A 16,638-nucleotide genomic window follows, 5' to 3' on the forward strand; every position below is an offset into this window, starting at 1 on the left:
ATTTCATGTTTTTATTTTTTTTATTTACTGATACCTCTTGCTTTTATTACACTCATGTCTAAATATATCATTTCAACCTCCTAATCCAATGTACCATCCTTTGTAAGAAAGTTTTTTTTCTTAAAAGAGAAAAATAAATTTTATTCAAACTAATCAACACACCATCCTAACAGTGTGTGTCTACCTATATTCCAAACATATCACCACCCATCTCATCAACAAAAGTAAGAGTTACATTTTCACAACTCCTCTTCAAGGCCTATCTAAGTACTTCAAAATTCAATGACATTTTGATAACTCATGCTATTTCTAGAACATCCATGAACTGGTCACTTCTATCTTAGTACTATAGTCTTCTAGTATTGTTCCTGGAAATACCTTACACGTCCAACTAAACGTCTATGTCTATGGATATATTATACTTAAACATACAGTATTACATAGTAGATAGAATCTTAGGTAAAATCAAGAAAAACTGAATTTAGGTTTCGTCACACACTTACACTGTGTGACCATGAGCAAATCACTTAACATTTATCAGTTTCCTTATCTGTATAATTGGAAGAATAATAGTACCTATTTCAAGGGACTGTTATGAGCATCAAATGATGTGACATTCAAAGGCCTTTACAAACTGTAAATAACATGGTAAGTTCCGTAAGTTATTATTGATATGAATACCATTATTACAATAATAATAAAAATAATAATTGTTGTTACTGTTTATTTATCATCTAAGTGACCCAACCAAATCTAAAGTATTAACAGACAGAACAATTTGTAATTGGCTTTGAAAGAGGGAGTTTCTACCCAGGGATATGACTATGCTGGTAAAAATCAAAGGTGTGAATCTTACCAAAGTCTCTTTGTAGGAAAGTTCAGTAAGCCTTACCTATCACTGATTCACAAGTAAGTGATTACAAGTTATCTAAATAAAAATGCTTATAACAGCACTTCTCTCTTATGAGGAGTGTTTTTCTATGTTTAATTTTAGATCAAATTTAAAATTAAATAAACATGAATTAAATATTTAGCATGTGTCAAAAACTGTATTTGCCTGTGGAGAGAGCAGAAAATTTGTAGAGACAGACTTTGCCCTCATGAAGCATAAATTATGGCACAGTAAACCCTGTGAGAAAACCTTTTTTGTGTATCCTCTGGCAAACGAATTTTATGTGAACTAGAAGTATTGTCAGGGGCAGCTACGTGGCGCTGTGGATAGAGAGTCAGGGGGTATAGTAAGGAAAATTTGGATTCCTGAACTCAAATCTAACCTCAGACACTAGCTGGGTGACCCCAGGAAAGTCACTTAACCCTGCTTGCCTCCGTTTCCTCATCTGTAAAATGAGCTGCAGAGGGAAATAGAAAACCACTTCAGTATCTCTGTTAAGAAAATCCCAAATGGGCTTATGAAAAGTCAGACATGATTGAAACTGGTGAATGAGTATTGTCACGGAATTTTTTTTCCCTCAAAGGTATTGATGCATTTACTTCATGTGGCTTAGAGCTATTTTGACAGGAGATAGCATGGTACAGTGCAAAGAGTAATGGATTTGGGGTCATGAGTTCACTCACGATCTCTGACACTCAATACCTCTATGATCTGGAACAAGTTATTTTACTCTTTAAGCTTCAATTTCCTCATCTATGAAATGAAGAGGTTAGAGTAAAATCCCTTTTATAGTTCAATCTATTATATACTACGATCCTTCTTTACTTCCTGTGCAGCATTGAGAGAGTTACTTATTTTCTGGGCCTCAATTTCCTCATCTATAGAATGAGGGGAGTGATCTACCCTAGAGGGTCTCTAACGTTCCTTCTAGCTCTAAATCAGTGAACCTATGAAATGTACATAAATGATACTAATGAGAGTTACATTAATATTACATAAACTAGAGCAGTTCTTTGAAGTATAGTAGGAAAAATTAACAAAGTATACTGATGTATATGCCAATATAATTAACCATACTAATACCTCACGTTGCTACAGAATTTGGTGATTTATCATTTTTTTCATATTGATGACCATATATGATCTTTTAAATAACCCATTCATGTGAGGTAGATAGGGCAACTATTACTATCTCCATTTTGCAGACGAGAAAACTGAGTGAGGCTCATAAAGGTTAAATAGGTCACCAAATTCAAGGAATGGTAGAGTCAGGACTAGGCCTCTGGTCTTGACTTTGTCTACTGTACCTCAAGGAAGAATGATGAGGGCAGGGTGGCTGGGGAGTTGAATTTGTAGTCAGGAGACCTGGGATATAATCCTAACTTTGCTACCTAGCATAACATCTTTGTGACCTTGGGCAAATAAATCAAATTCTTTGGGCCCCAGTTTTCCTTATGTAAAATGAGAAGGTTGAAGTAAATAATCTCTGAGTTTCCTTTTCACAGTTAATACGTGATCAAAGGATCCTAAAAATGACTTTGTCATTTTGTAAAAATACAATTAGACATCTCTGTCTCTAAGTTTATCTAAGCAAAAATTGGGAGTAGCAAAATGAAGAGAAAAAGGTAAAAAATATAAAGTGTTGTTTTGACCATTTCTGTCTAAAATAAGCTTATTCCTTTATCCTATGTACTCTGTAATGGGATTAATGATGTTCATTACATACATTTATGGCAAATTGTCCATGTGGCCAGTTTGAAATTAAGGATATGAACATTTTATGAAGTGTTATCTATTACATGAAGATAAACTTAGAACAAATACTTAACAATAATGGTGGGGTAGGGATAAAAGAGATGTGTTTTGAAATAAGTATATTATTATTTCATAATTACAAAGAGGTCATGCTTCTCTTATGCATGACATTTTCTCACTATTAAGTAACTTTTTGCCATCACATGGATAAATACCACACTTAAACAAAAGGAACAATAAGGTTTGATTTTACATGAGCTCTAACCATCGAGTTCTGCCTATTTTATTAATGAATGTATTACATGTGTGTGTTTTACATATAGATACCCACTTGCCACTTTAAAAAAATACTTTACATGATTGATAGCTCTTAAAGACGATGTAATAACCCTTATTTAGGAATGCGAAACAAAAATTAATACTAATCCTATGTAAATAGATAGAGCCACAGACTAGAGGACTAAGCACTAACTGTGAAATCCTTTCTGACAATGATGTACTTAAAACAGCTCCAAATCCCTCCAGGGTACTTCATTTCCTTCCTACTCAGTTAACATGGTCCTAAAGTATAAATGATTTCAGGAAGAGTGTTGGCTTGTGCCACTGAAATGATGCAGCATGTTTCATATGGAGGGGGAATTATTCATTGCCTGTAGCAATTCTTTGGAGTAGCTTCTGACTTCTGGGCAAAGGAACAAATTCCAATAATTGCTTGAGAAAGCAGGGAGGAACATAGTGTGGCTCCTTGGAGCTGAAAACATGCATTCCATGGGGATTTTAGAAGACAGTAGGAGGTGGCTAGAGAAGTATTGCAGATGCTGAATCCTTTGAAGCTGTACAGCTGCTTGGGAGCTTAAAAGAATCCATGTTATCCATGAACATGAAAATCTCTGTTCTTTCTCTAGAATAAAAGCTGTGCATTATGTTTTTGTAGATACTCTCATGCAACAAACTTATCTCAAGATTCTTTTCTTGGTCATTTGAGTTTCCATAACCTGATGATAGATGTTATTTATCTGTATTGACTTTAGCAAAGGTGGCAGTCTAATGTTATAGTGGCAGTCTAATGTTATGAAAGTTGATAAATGATTGTGTAATCTGGGACATTTCCTTTCTCTTTTGTCTGAGCAATGAATGTGTATGAAAAAAAACTACAAAGACTTTTAGAATAGTACTATACATTTTATTTTTCCCATAAATGTAACTTATATTCATCTTTATTTTTAAAATAGGTTAAAATAAATTAGAAATAAATATCAAATAAAATTATTGTGGGGGGTGTATCTCTTTTAGGTTCTTGAAAAAATATGTGTGTATGTATTTATATAGATATATAATATAAACACATTAACAGAGATAAAGAAAGGATCTGCGTATATGTTATGGGAGCAAGAACTTGAATGTAAAATTTTTCAAGGACTTTTTTTGCCTTGATTATTACTATAACCCCAAAGAACTTAAAATTTGCTATCAGGAGAGGGATAGCATGACTAATAGAGATTAATCTTCAGAATAAGGAAAACCTGAATTCAAATTCTTTTCCTTATATAATACTGGCTGTGTACCCATTGGAAAATCAGTTAACCCATTTAATCCCCAAGGAATTCTCTAAAACTAAGTTGTAGATATGTTAGCTATTTCATTGTTTTCTCACTGGAGAGTTCCTTATGCTAATAAAATCATAGGTTCAATCTCCCCCCAAATGTATATACATATATATGTGTGTGTATGTGTGTGTACCTACATATGTATATACACACATGTACACAGAGTTATGTGGTGTAGTGGATAGAGTGCCAAGGCCCTGGAGTCAGGAAGACTCCTTTACTTGAGGTCAAATCTTGCTTCGAACACTTACTAGTTACAGGACCCTAAACAAGGCACTTAATTTTGCTTGCCTCAGTTTCCTTATCTGTAAAATGAGCTGGAGAAGGAAATGCAAACAATTCTACTAACTTTCCCAAGAAAACCCAAATGGGGTCACAAAGAATAGGACACAACTAAGAAATGACTGAAATGTGTGCTTGTGTATACATGCATGCATGCATGCATATATACATATACATACAGCAAATATGGCTATATTTACTTTAATATTTAAATTATTAAAGTCTTCACCTTCTGACATGCTGAATTCAATAAGTGTTGAACTGAGCTAAAAAATAAATTTATGTAACACTTTTGTGAATAAGAACTTACAAAGATTTTTATATTTTGATTTTGTTTGCTTTGGTATCATTTGAATTCAAGTACTCTAAAAAGACTCCCATGAAGAAATTCAACTTGCTTATTTAAAAATTTGAGTTACTAAACTACTGATATTCCTCTACATTTAAATAATTTTCATCATTATTACATGATACATGGTATGTAAAGAGAGGCAATATGACACAATTAATAAAACATTGGGCCTAGAATCAAAATTTGGCTTCAAGCCCTTCCCGTGACACATACCTGGTTATGTGACAGGCAAGTCATACCATATCAGTAACCCAGTTCAGTCCTTAAAACCATTATAGAAGAGTTTCTGAACTGCATCATAGAAGAAATCCCTCAATGATGTACCCCTTACTGATGAAATCACGGAATTTAGAACTGTATGCTTACAAAAATATAATTTAAAACACAAATCAATATCTATATTAGATATATAATATAAGCATACTTGACAGTAAGGATTGTATCATTCTTTGAATTTATATTCTCATAACCTGGTATAGTAAACAACATATAGTAGGTAGTTAATAAATACTCATTGATTGATATATCAAAAGCTGCCTAAGACATTTACTAGGGAAGTGACCTTTGGAAATTCATGTATTTTCTCTCAGCTTCAGTTTTCTTATATGTCAATGAGGATATGAATAGTCTCTGTTTCATTGGATTGTTGCGTTTCAAATGAGAAAGAAAAAGAGCTTTTTTAAGGAAAAGAGTTTTACAAACCATAAAGTAATGTATAAAGATCACTTAATAACATTACATAACTCTTCTCATTCTCTCTGTCTCTATCTCTGGCTCTATCTCTGTCTCTCTTTCTTTGTCTCTATCTCTCTCCCTCTGTCTCTCTGTCTCTGTTTCTGTCTCCCTCTCTCATTTTTAACTATAATTCATCAAAAGAATAACTATCATAAATCATGATGAAATATGATTATTTTGGTATACTACATTTAGAAAATATTTGAAGAACTAGAGGACAAACCAAAGCAATTTTATATTTAGCACAATCTCCCAACTGAGCATTTTCATTGGCTGTACACCATACCTAGAATTCTGTTCCCTCTCACCTTTACCTCCTGGTTTTCCTGGCTTCATGCAAGTCTCATCTGAGGTCTCACCTTCTAAAAGAAGCCTTTTAGAAATGCTTTACTTCAATAAAAATTTATTTATAAAAATATGTAACTTATGAGTCCCTAAAAGCTCAAAGTTCAATGAAATACTTAATATAATGAGGCTTTACAGACTTTAAGAGAATTGACAAAGAAATTCATCTGCCCTACCCACTGAATTTGGCTTTTATGTTTAGTTCTTCACTTCAAGGGTCATGGTGTTGCTGTATAGCTACAGGCTATATAGTACCACTGTAAAGTATCATTTCTTCCTTTCTTCCTTCCTTCCTTCCTTCCTTCCTTCCTTCCTTCCTTCCTTCCTTCCTTCCTTCCTTCCTTCCTTCCTTCCTTCCTTCCTTCCTTCCTTCTTCCTTCCTTCTTTCCTTCCTTCTTTCCTTCCTTCCTTCCTTCCTTTTCTCCTTCCCACCTTCTTTCTCTCTTCTCTTTCTTTTTTTTTGAAAGAGAACTTTTTTCATCATATAGGACAGAGGATTTCTAACATCTTTGACTCAGAATTCTTTCCAAAGGAGTTATACACCAAAGTATCTATTTACATGAGATGGGTGTGGGGGAATATGTCTAATCCCTCTCCTTTTTTTTCCTTCATTCTCTCCTGTTTTGGTAACAGAGAGCACTGACCTGATTGAGAGGGCTTTACATTGAAAGATGAGTAAGGAAAGTAAGTAAATAAACTAAGTAAAAAAGGAAAGGGATTACAAAATAAGTATAGGGTGGTGCCTATCCCCAGGGTGATTTTAATCTGGAAAAGACAAATCAACAAAAATAACTAAGACACACAGAATTGATTATGTGACCTCTCAGATCATTTCCAGCTGATAAATCTTGTGATGACTATGGTTATAAAAACAACTAAATTCCAAACATTGTCATCCTATTAATCTAGTAGATGTTCAGAGAAGTAAAAGGCTAATGTGATTTTGATTTATCAGTGAAGGCTTCATATGGGAAATGGGGCTTGGTGAAATGGCACCTGATTTACAGAAGTGCAATGGGGAGGTCAGGGGGAGAGAACCTGCATGTACACATATTTTCATATATATGCATGTATATGAATAGCCATCATAATATATGTGTATGTATACATATGTAAATGTAAATATGTATGTATAATATAGCAATATAAAGTTAAAATTCTCAACCTTATCATTTCATTTCCATAACATTTCATAAATTAATGACTTCCCCCCTCCTAGATTGAAGGTCTAAAATAAAATTTCTCTTTGCAGACAATGAACAATCTAAGAAGCAGATAACAAATTTGATGGCTATTGTTTAAAACAATTAATGGATTTTCTTTCCATGAACAGTTAATTTTATTACCAGGAAAAATGTTGCCTTTGACTGTATTTTTCTCCCCATGAGTTGTTAATAACAAATAGGTTTGATAATTATAAGCAATGCCTGCTGTGATTTGAATGGAGTGATTTGAAGAGGCAAATTACTATAATCAATCATCAGCTTCATGTTTTTAAAAACCTTTGAACTGTATCCTATTCTAAGGTAAATTTTCAGAGTACAGGAATATGGCAACAAACTCCCATTTCATGTGTAATTCTTGATGAAAAAAGTACCACACAGGTCAATCTAACCAAGGAATTTCTTACATAATACCTTGACAAACATTGTAATCGGTTGCTAAGCAATTTCTGATTATGCAGCAGATGCAGCCATGTAGGTGAAGTCGGTGCATTTTCTGAAAGCCACAAGGATTTTATGAAATGAAACTTGTCAATGTCTTTACTGAAATTTGAGCACTAAACAAAATTGGGTGTTTGGGACATATTACCTGAAAATATTAAAGATATTTTTTGATATGATATTTTTCTGGGTTAGAAATGAACACCTAAACAATCTCAAGGACACTTAAAAGTCATTAAGGAGATAACTAGTTCATGTCAACATGAAAACTTAAATTTCTATTGAAATATAGAGTAAGTACTATGAGTTTTTGGGTGCTTGATACTTTTAGAAGGTGACTGAACATCATTTGGATGGGAAGGTTATTTTTACTGGAGAATCAAATTGAAAAATTGAAAAAATCTTCATACCAACCCATGGTAATTATCATGGGATTGAATTCATTTTAAGCTATAATCTCAAACATTCTGAAGAAAGTGAAGATACACCATCACCTTAGTAGTCAAAAGCTAATAACTATATTTGCTTCAGTCTTTAATGTGAGGCTTGCTGAATGGCCATATAATTCTCAAAGGGAATTTTTTTAGAAAATGAAAGTCATGAAAACATACCTGAGATAAATAGAACTTTAGATTGGTGTGATGAGAAAAAAGCATTGGACAAAAAGACAGGAAATCCTGGGTTTAATTTCAATTTTATCCTTATGTCACCTTTTCTTCAATTTTAACCTCTTTCTTGGGGCTTAGCTTTTCCTATGTATAATGTCAGGGGAGGGGCTTGATCAGATGAATTTCTGAGATCCTTTCCATAATAATTCTATTAGTTTTTTTTTTAGTTCTCTATTAACAAATCATGGGGAAGGGGGTGGAGTACACATATTGACTGGATTAACTCACTAAAATTCAGTTTTTGTAATGCTTTTTACCAGTGACATGGGAAAACCATTGCACTGTTATATTTTCTGGTGCTTCACTTCACAGTTTCACTTCTGATCTGAGCAGATGTTTCACCCCAACTATAGGAACTTGCAAATATATTACCATCAAAGGGTTTGCATTTTTTTATTTTGAGAAAATACATTTAAATTTAAATCAAGGTAGTCTTGACTTATTTTCTGATATGTGCAGGCATCCCAGTTAATACATTCTTTTCCACTGCTGGTACATTTAGAGGGAAACAAGTTCTCTCCTGAGGTGCTCATCAGAGATACAGATTCTGCTGAGCCTGAAGGTACACAATCATCACATATTAATTTCCTAAAGATATTAACTATTCCAAGATCCTGGGGCAGCCAAGCTATGCAGTCACAGATGCACAAGACTTCCCTATGGAAATACACATAACAAAAAACCAAAGGTGAACTAGGAAGAAAAATATTCATGGAACACAAATATTCTTAGATCTTCGAGTTCTTTTCAATAAGAGCTTAATTTTATTCCATTCCTTCTTCTCCTTGTACTTGTTTTACCTGTGTTTATAATATTGTGAGAACCACCATTAATGTATAACAACAATTACATTTTATTTCTCTAGTTAAACACCCTGGAAATATATTGCCCTAACATGAATAAAAACACTAGTTCATGTTCCTGGCAGGCCTGCTTTAGAGTTAGAGTCTATCTCTAGCATCTGAGATACATTGGGATAATAACTGTAAATTACCTAACTGACTTAGATTTAACATTAGATAAATTCCATTCAATTTAAAAGCCATGGCCACATTCTGTTATAAGAATTCCTTATAAGTGACCAAGGAACAACTTATTCTGAGAAATCATATAGAATTAGTCATTTCTGTACAAATGATTGTGTCATAGAATCTTAGAATCTTGTTGACTACCTGAAGTTTAAGGTCACTTCTTCTGCAAGATTTTTTGACAGATAGTCATTAATCTTTCCTTATATACATCTATCTATAAAATTTATTGTCTTATAATGTAGACTCACTTTGATGAGTTCCTTTACAAAATGTTATTTTTATATCAAGCTGAAATCCCCTTATAATTTTGACCCATTGGTGTTAATAACAATCTGTCTTTGACACTAATGGCCCATTTAAATTGAGTTGCCTTGCCTATCATGCATTTTATAACCCAAGTTCAGCTCTTGATACTGCAAGATAATCCTTTTACTTATCCCTTATAAACAACTGATCTCATTATGCACAATTTCTACTCCAAATCTTCTTCTTCTATTTTTTATTCCCTACAATTTAAATCATATTGCTCACTATTACATGAGATGACTCAATATCTATCTTTACAAAGAAAATTGAGGAACCTGGTCTGAGTTTCTTTATCTCCCTTCTTTAATTTATCACCATTATTGTATTCTCTTTTTCCTTCCCTCTTCTCACAAAAAAAGAGTTATGCCTACTCTTTACTAAGTCTAAACATTATTTTTGTGTCCTTGACCCATTCCTTCCACTACCTTTAGGACTTTGCTCAACAGATATCTCCTATCTGTCATATATTTTCGTCCTTTATCATATGGTTCCTTCCCCTTCACCTACAAACATATTCTGGTCTCTGAAATTATGAAAAAATAAACTAAACAAAACTGTAAAATGCCTTCCCTCACCTCTACTAACCTGTTAGTAAGCTATTGACTACCTCAGCTATCACCTCCCTTTTACTGAGAAAGTTCCTAAAAAAGGCAGTAGTTCTTCACTACCCACTACCTCCTCTACTACTTATAAAGGACCTTCCCACTCCATTATTCTATTGAAATTGCTCTTTCAGAGATGACCAAATAAAATTCTAATTACTCATTCCAATGGTCTCTTTTCTATCTTCATCATCTTTAATCTTTGAAACTTCTTACAATGTTGATTACTCTCCATTACTAAATATGCTCTCATTCCTTGGTTTCAGAAACATGGCACTCTTTTGGTCCTTCTACTTGTTTCCTGTGACTATTAATTATTTATTGCATTTATATACCACAATTTGTTCAGCCATTTCCCAGTTGATAGGCATAATATAAATTTCTAATTGTTTGGCCACCATAAAAAGAGCTGCTATAAATATTTTTGTACATTTGCATAATTTTCTCTTTTTTATGATCCCTTTGGGATAATACAGTCCTGTGGTGGTATTGCTGGGTCAAGGGGTATAGCTATTTGGGCATAGTTTCAAATTTCTCTCCAGAACAGATGGATCAGTTCACAACTCCACCAATAATGCGTTAGTGTCCCAATTTTCCCACATCTTCTCCAATATTTATCATTTCCCTATGTTGTAATGTTAACCAAGCTAATAGGTATAAGGTGGTATTTCAGAGTTATTTTAGTTTGCATTTTTCCAAACAAAAGTGTTTTAGAGTAGGTTGCTTTATTTGACTAGAGATAGCTTCAATTTCTGCATCTGAAAACTGCCTGTTCACATCCTTTGACCATTTATCAATTGAAAAATGATTTGTATTATAAATTTGACAAAGTTCTCTATATATTTTAGAAATGAGGCCTTTATCAGAGATACTGGTTGTAAAAATTGTTTACCGGATTTCTGCTTCCCTTCTAATCTTGGTCCATTAGTTTTGCTTGTGTAAAAACTTTTAATTTCATATAATCAAAATTATCAATTTTGCATTTCATAATGTTCTCTAACTCTTGTCTGGTTATAAATCCTTCCATTCTCCATATATCTGACAGGTAAACTATTCCTTGTTCTCCTAATTTTCTTATAATATCACCCTTTCTCAATTATGTGCCCATTTTAACTTTAACTTGGTATAATATATGTTGTTGATCTATAGGAATCTCCAACTTTCTAAAGGACATTTCTACCTAAACAAAATGCTAGTAACTTACAATTGAATATATTCAAAACTAAGCTACTTATCTTTTCCCTTAAACCTACTATTTGTGGTTTTACTATTTATGTCAATTACACCACTTAAAACTTTTATACTCTTTCTCACTTTCCATATTCTATTAAGTATCCGAGCCTGTGGATTGAGTTCCATATCACTATATTGCTATATCTTAATCTGTCCCTTCCTCACTATCCACGTTCTCACTATCCTAGTATATCCCTCATTAAAACCCACTGTACTGTGGCAATAACCTCTTAAAAGACTTTCCTGTCTCTTCTTTGCCCCTCCAATTCCTCTGCCATAAACATATTTATGTATAATTTGTCCATGTTAGTCTTCTACTCCAAAATCTGTCAAAATTTTCTGTTGCATACTGGGTAAGGTCAAACCATTTTGTCTAGCATTTAAAGCCCTCTACTGTCATCAGTCTATTAACACAGAATAACCACATATTCTTCCTCTCCACACATGCTATACTCTAATCACACTGGACCACTGCCTCCCCACCCCACTGTAAGCACTACATTCCCCTAGCTCTGAACCTTTGATCATGCTCTTTCCTGACCAGATTGCTTTGCTTCTTTAAACCTACTGTTCTTTTAAGTTCAATGTAAATATGACTTTCTTTGTGAAGCCTGTCCTCATCCTTCCTACACCTATGGGAATCAGTAATAACATTCCCTCTTATATCTTAAAGAATTTTGTTTTGCAACTCTAATGTATATCTATCATATAATATTTTAGAGGTTGAGAGGTAGCCTCATTGAGTAATGGTTAGAGAGACGGTTGGGGTTTCAAACCTTCCTCTCATACATATTGGCTATGTGATATTAGACACGCCACTTAAACTTTCATTGCCCCCAAAAAACTCTCTAAGATATAAATTTAGAATAGTACTGACTTGTATTACTAGAAACATTTTATAGATTTCCATAACAAAGAAATTACAGGTCCAGTCAGAAATATATTTTACATTGCATTTATCTGTTTACTTTTTAATAAATGTTTATTTCCCTATTATAGTCTAAGCATCATCATGTTCTTTCTAAATTTTGTTTCTTCCTAGTTCCCAGAATGATTCTCAGTACATGTAAATCGCTCTGTAATTAATGCATCATCTTATCACTAAGTTTTCTCTTCTACTAGTTAAAGATATAATCTATAAAAGAGCGACTTATTAAGCATCCTTTTTCTTCATCTTCTTTCCATTGGACATGATTTCTTTACTCTCCATAATTCCAATTGCCCTTGTCTAGAAACACTCTATTTCATCAATATTGCTCTTAAAATATGGAGCTATAATGAAACTCAATGCACCAGATGTGTTTTGACCATAGCAGAGTAGAAGGAAACTATTACTTACAGTGATCTGGACATTAAGATTCTACCAATGAAAATTCTAAACAAATTATGTTTAGAAGCTACATATAGTTGTTGACTCCTAATCAGTTTCAAAACTACTCAAATGTCTAGGTCTTTATGCAAATGGGATTTTTTAAATCTATGTCTCCCCTATACTGTACTTGAAATTTGGTTGAGCTATTTAAACTCTAGGTTCTTTTTTTTCACCCATAAGATAAGAAAGTTGGCTTTAATTTCTAAAGTCCCTGAGTGGCAGGCAACATGGTTTAATAGATAGAATACTTGGAAGTGGACTTAGGAAGAGCTAGATTGAAATCTTTCATCATACTTATTAGTTGTGTTGCCCTGGACAAGTCAATTTCTACAACACTTTTGTAGAAATTTATTTTAGAAAATTGTAGAAATTTCTTCATTTGTAAAATGAGGTTGAATTCAATATCTTCTAATTTGCTTAAGGTTTTAAATATTTGATTCCCTGATGTCTTTTAGCTTTAGATGCTTTGATTTTATGACTTTCTGAACTTCAACATAGAACTTTACATTTATGTTTGATACATTTAATTTGTTGGCTTCACCCTAGCAAGTTAGGGTCTGAACAAGTATATCAATAGTCCTTATTATCAATGCATTGGATTTCAAGTCAGAAGAGTCTCAAGTTTATTCTAAAAATTTTGAGACCATTATAGACTTTTACACATACATACACACACACACAGAAACAGAGAGAGAGAGAGAAATTAGTATTTTTATCTATCAAGAGCCTGAGACATTTGTTCCAATGGAAAGAGCATTGAATTTGAAGTAAGACGCTAGTTTCGAATCTTAGTTTTATTATTTAAAAACCATGACCTTGAACAAGCACTTGACCTATCTGCACCTCAGTTTTCTTAATTTTGGAGTTATGGGGGGGGGGGGGTAAACCTGATATTTTTTCTAGTGCCTCCTAGATCTAAATACTGTGAATAAGTTAAATGGAGTCGATATTGGAAAAATAATAAACAATAAGGAGAGGAGTGTAATAAGAATGGGACTGTTAGTTTAGGCCAACAAAAAAAAAAACCCACAACCTTGATTATGTAATATTCTTTCTTCTTCCATTCCTAATTTCCACCCAAAGGGTAATGTGCCTATGAATAATAACAAATCAAGACATTAAAAAATAAGTTCATGTTTGAAAATTATTGAACATTTCTACATCTGGGTACACATGCAGAAAATCAACACAGACTCCTTTCACAGAGGCAATGATTGCATCGAGTAACAGAATGTCATATGTGATTGATGAAACTATGCTATACTTAAACAATGCTAAATTAGAACATTAAGTTAAATTCATTTCCACTTCATTCTGTCAAATTTGGCATTGTTTATCTTCCATGATTTCTTTTATAAATAATTAAAGTAATTGCCCAAATGGAGAATGTGAATCTAACTTAGCTTCTGATTCCTATTCATCTTAGTAATATTCATTCCCATGATAGTTTCTGCCTGATGATTTCAGGGAAACCCATACCCATAAGTTTTTGGTGAATTAAAAAATTCTATAGTGGCATTTCTTTTTTTTTTAATTTTTCTTAAAGCAATCGGGGTTAAGTAACTTGCTCAAGGTTACATGGCCAGTTATTTCTGGGTGTGGTGCTGAGTATCTGAGCCCAGATTCGATCCAGGTCATCCCGACACTGCAGCCAGTGCTCTTACTCGCTGAGCCACCTGGCCGCCCCTAAGCAATTAGGGTTAAGTAACTTGCTCAAGGTTACACAGCCAGGTGTTTCTGGGTGGGTGCTAAGTGTCTGAGCCCGGGATTCGATCTCTAGGTCTTCTGGACACTGGAGTTGGTTCTGTTACTCGCTGTGCTACCTGGCCGCCCCTATAATGGCATTTCTGATAAAATGGTATACTTCAGTGACTTTTTTATAGGGAAAGCATGAGATTAGTTATTATTTATACTCTGATGTTCTCTTTCCTCTTCAGTTGATGGAACTATTTGTTTTCGCAGAGTCTGAATGCTGAAGTGCAGTACTGAAACCTAGGTTTAATCCTGCCTTACACCTTTTTGAACTCTTTGACCATGGGCAAATAATTTATTCTCTATGAGTCTCTGATCACGAAAGGAAGCTTTGATACAGCAAGCTGAATGATAGATATAGGTTTGGATACTACTTCTTGACCTTAATGGTTATGTGGACAAAGCAACTTTTCTCACTCTGTTTTCTTGTCTGGGAACAACAATAGTACTAACCTCATATAGTTGTTGTAAAGATTTAATGCAAAAATGACCCCCAAAACCCAACTTTATAAATTATTTTATAAACTTTAAGGTACTATATAAATGTTAACTAATAAATTACCATTTATTATAAACTAACGATATACTAGGCTAAAGCAAAAATGCAACAGCCCCTGGCCTCAAAAACCTTACATTCAATTGGCAGAAACATGTATATGCAAAATTAATTTTAAAACATAGTAATCTTAGCCACTGGGGAAATCAGGAAAGATCATAAATGGCACCTGCAGTGAGATTTGAAAGCTTAGGATTCTAAGAGACAAGTGAGGAAAAATGAATTCTAGATCTAGAGAACAACCCATCCAAAGGCATGGAGGTGGGAGATTAAATTTTTCATAGGGAGAACAGCAAGAGAGACATTTTGACTGAATAAAAAATATGTGAAAGGGAATAATATATCATAAGCCTGGAAAGAAAGGTTGTATAGAGATTTTAATGCCCAAGAAGTTTGCATTTGATTCCAGAAGCAGTAGCAAACCACTGGGCAAAGGAGTACTATGGCCAGTCCTGTGATTTAGGAGTTGAATTGTGGCATCTCTGTGAAGTATGGAGGAGAGAGATGAGGCAGAGGAACCTAACAGGAGGCAATTGAAGTAATTCAGGAGATAGGTAAAATAAAAACAAAAAACTTGGAGGAGAGTAGTGACAATGTGAGTGGGGAAAAGATGATGAAAGATGGATATTTTGTTGACTTAGAATCAATAAGACTTGGCAAATGATTGGTTATATGAAGTACAATATGGTGAGGAGGAATGATTGATTCCATTGTTATAAAACTGGGTGATTTAAAAAATGATGTTGGCCTTGACAGAAATTTGAAAGTTTAAATGAAGACTGGATTAACTGGGGTGGGGGTATGAAAGTGAGGGAAAAATAAGTTCTTTTTTGGACATGTTGAACTCTAGATGTGTATAGGATATCCAGTACGAGTTACCTGATAGGAAGGTGGTGAAATGGACTGACGTCCAGGAAAGACACTAGGGAGTAACTAGAGAGATATGAGATTCATCTCTACATAAGTGATTATTGAAGTCATGGAAGCCTATTTAGCTAGTGAGTATATAGAAAGAAGAAAGTCCAGGGCATAACTCTAGAATCTACCCTGCATGGGGGATGGCGGTGAGAGATGATAAGTTAATAATGAGTCAGAAAAAGGTGACTCAAAAAGAGCACTAGAAGAGGTTCCTTTAGTCATTTTTCAGTCATGTCTGACTTTTTGTGGCTCCTTTTGGGGTTTTCTTGGTGAAGATACTGCAAGGCTTTTCTATTTCCTTCTCCAGATCATTTTATAAATGAATAACTGATGCAAACAGGATTAAGTGACCCAGGGTCACAGAGCTACTGTCTGAACTTGGATTTGAACTCAGGAAAATGAGTCTTCTTGACCACAGGCCTGGCATTTTATCCACTATGCCACTTGGCTACCCCACTGGTACAGTTAGAAAGAGAATAAAGAAACCAGGGTCATGAAACTTTAGAGAGAATAGAAAGCTAATGATTAAAGAGAAACTAATGCTTTAAACAGCAAAAATTACAAATAT

At 33.9% G+C, this 16,638-nt stretch overlaps 1 protein-coding gene across 8 annotated transcripts in view; it reads right to left on the reverse strand.

Annotated features, from left to right (window-relative positions):
- Positions 1–16,638, reverse strand: part of TECRL (trans-2,3-enoyl-CoA reductase like) — a 161,260-nt gene that overhangs the window by 75,298 nt on the left and 69,324 nt on the right. The window lies entirely within an intron of this gene.

This window comes from Petaurus breviceps, unplaced genomic scaffold (genome assembly GCF_028583685.1).
Source record: "Petaurus breviceps papuanus isolate PSGF00001 unplaced genomic scaffold, PetGlider_PUasm1.0 76, whole genome shotgun sequence".
Classification (NCBI taxonomy): Eukaryota; Metazoa; Chordata; class Mammalia; order Diprotodontia; family Petauridae; genus Petaurus; species Petaurus breviceps.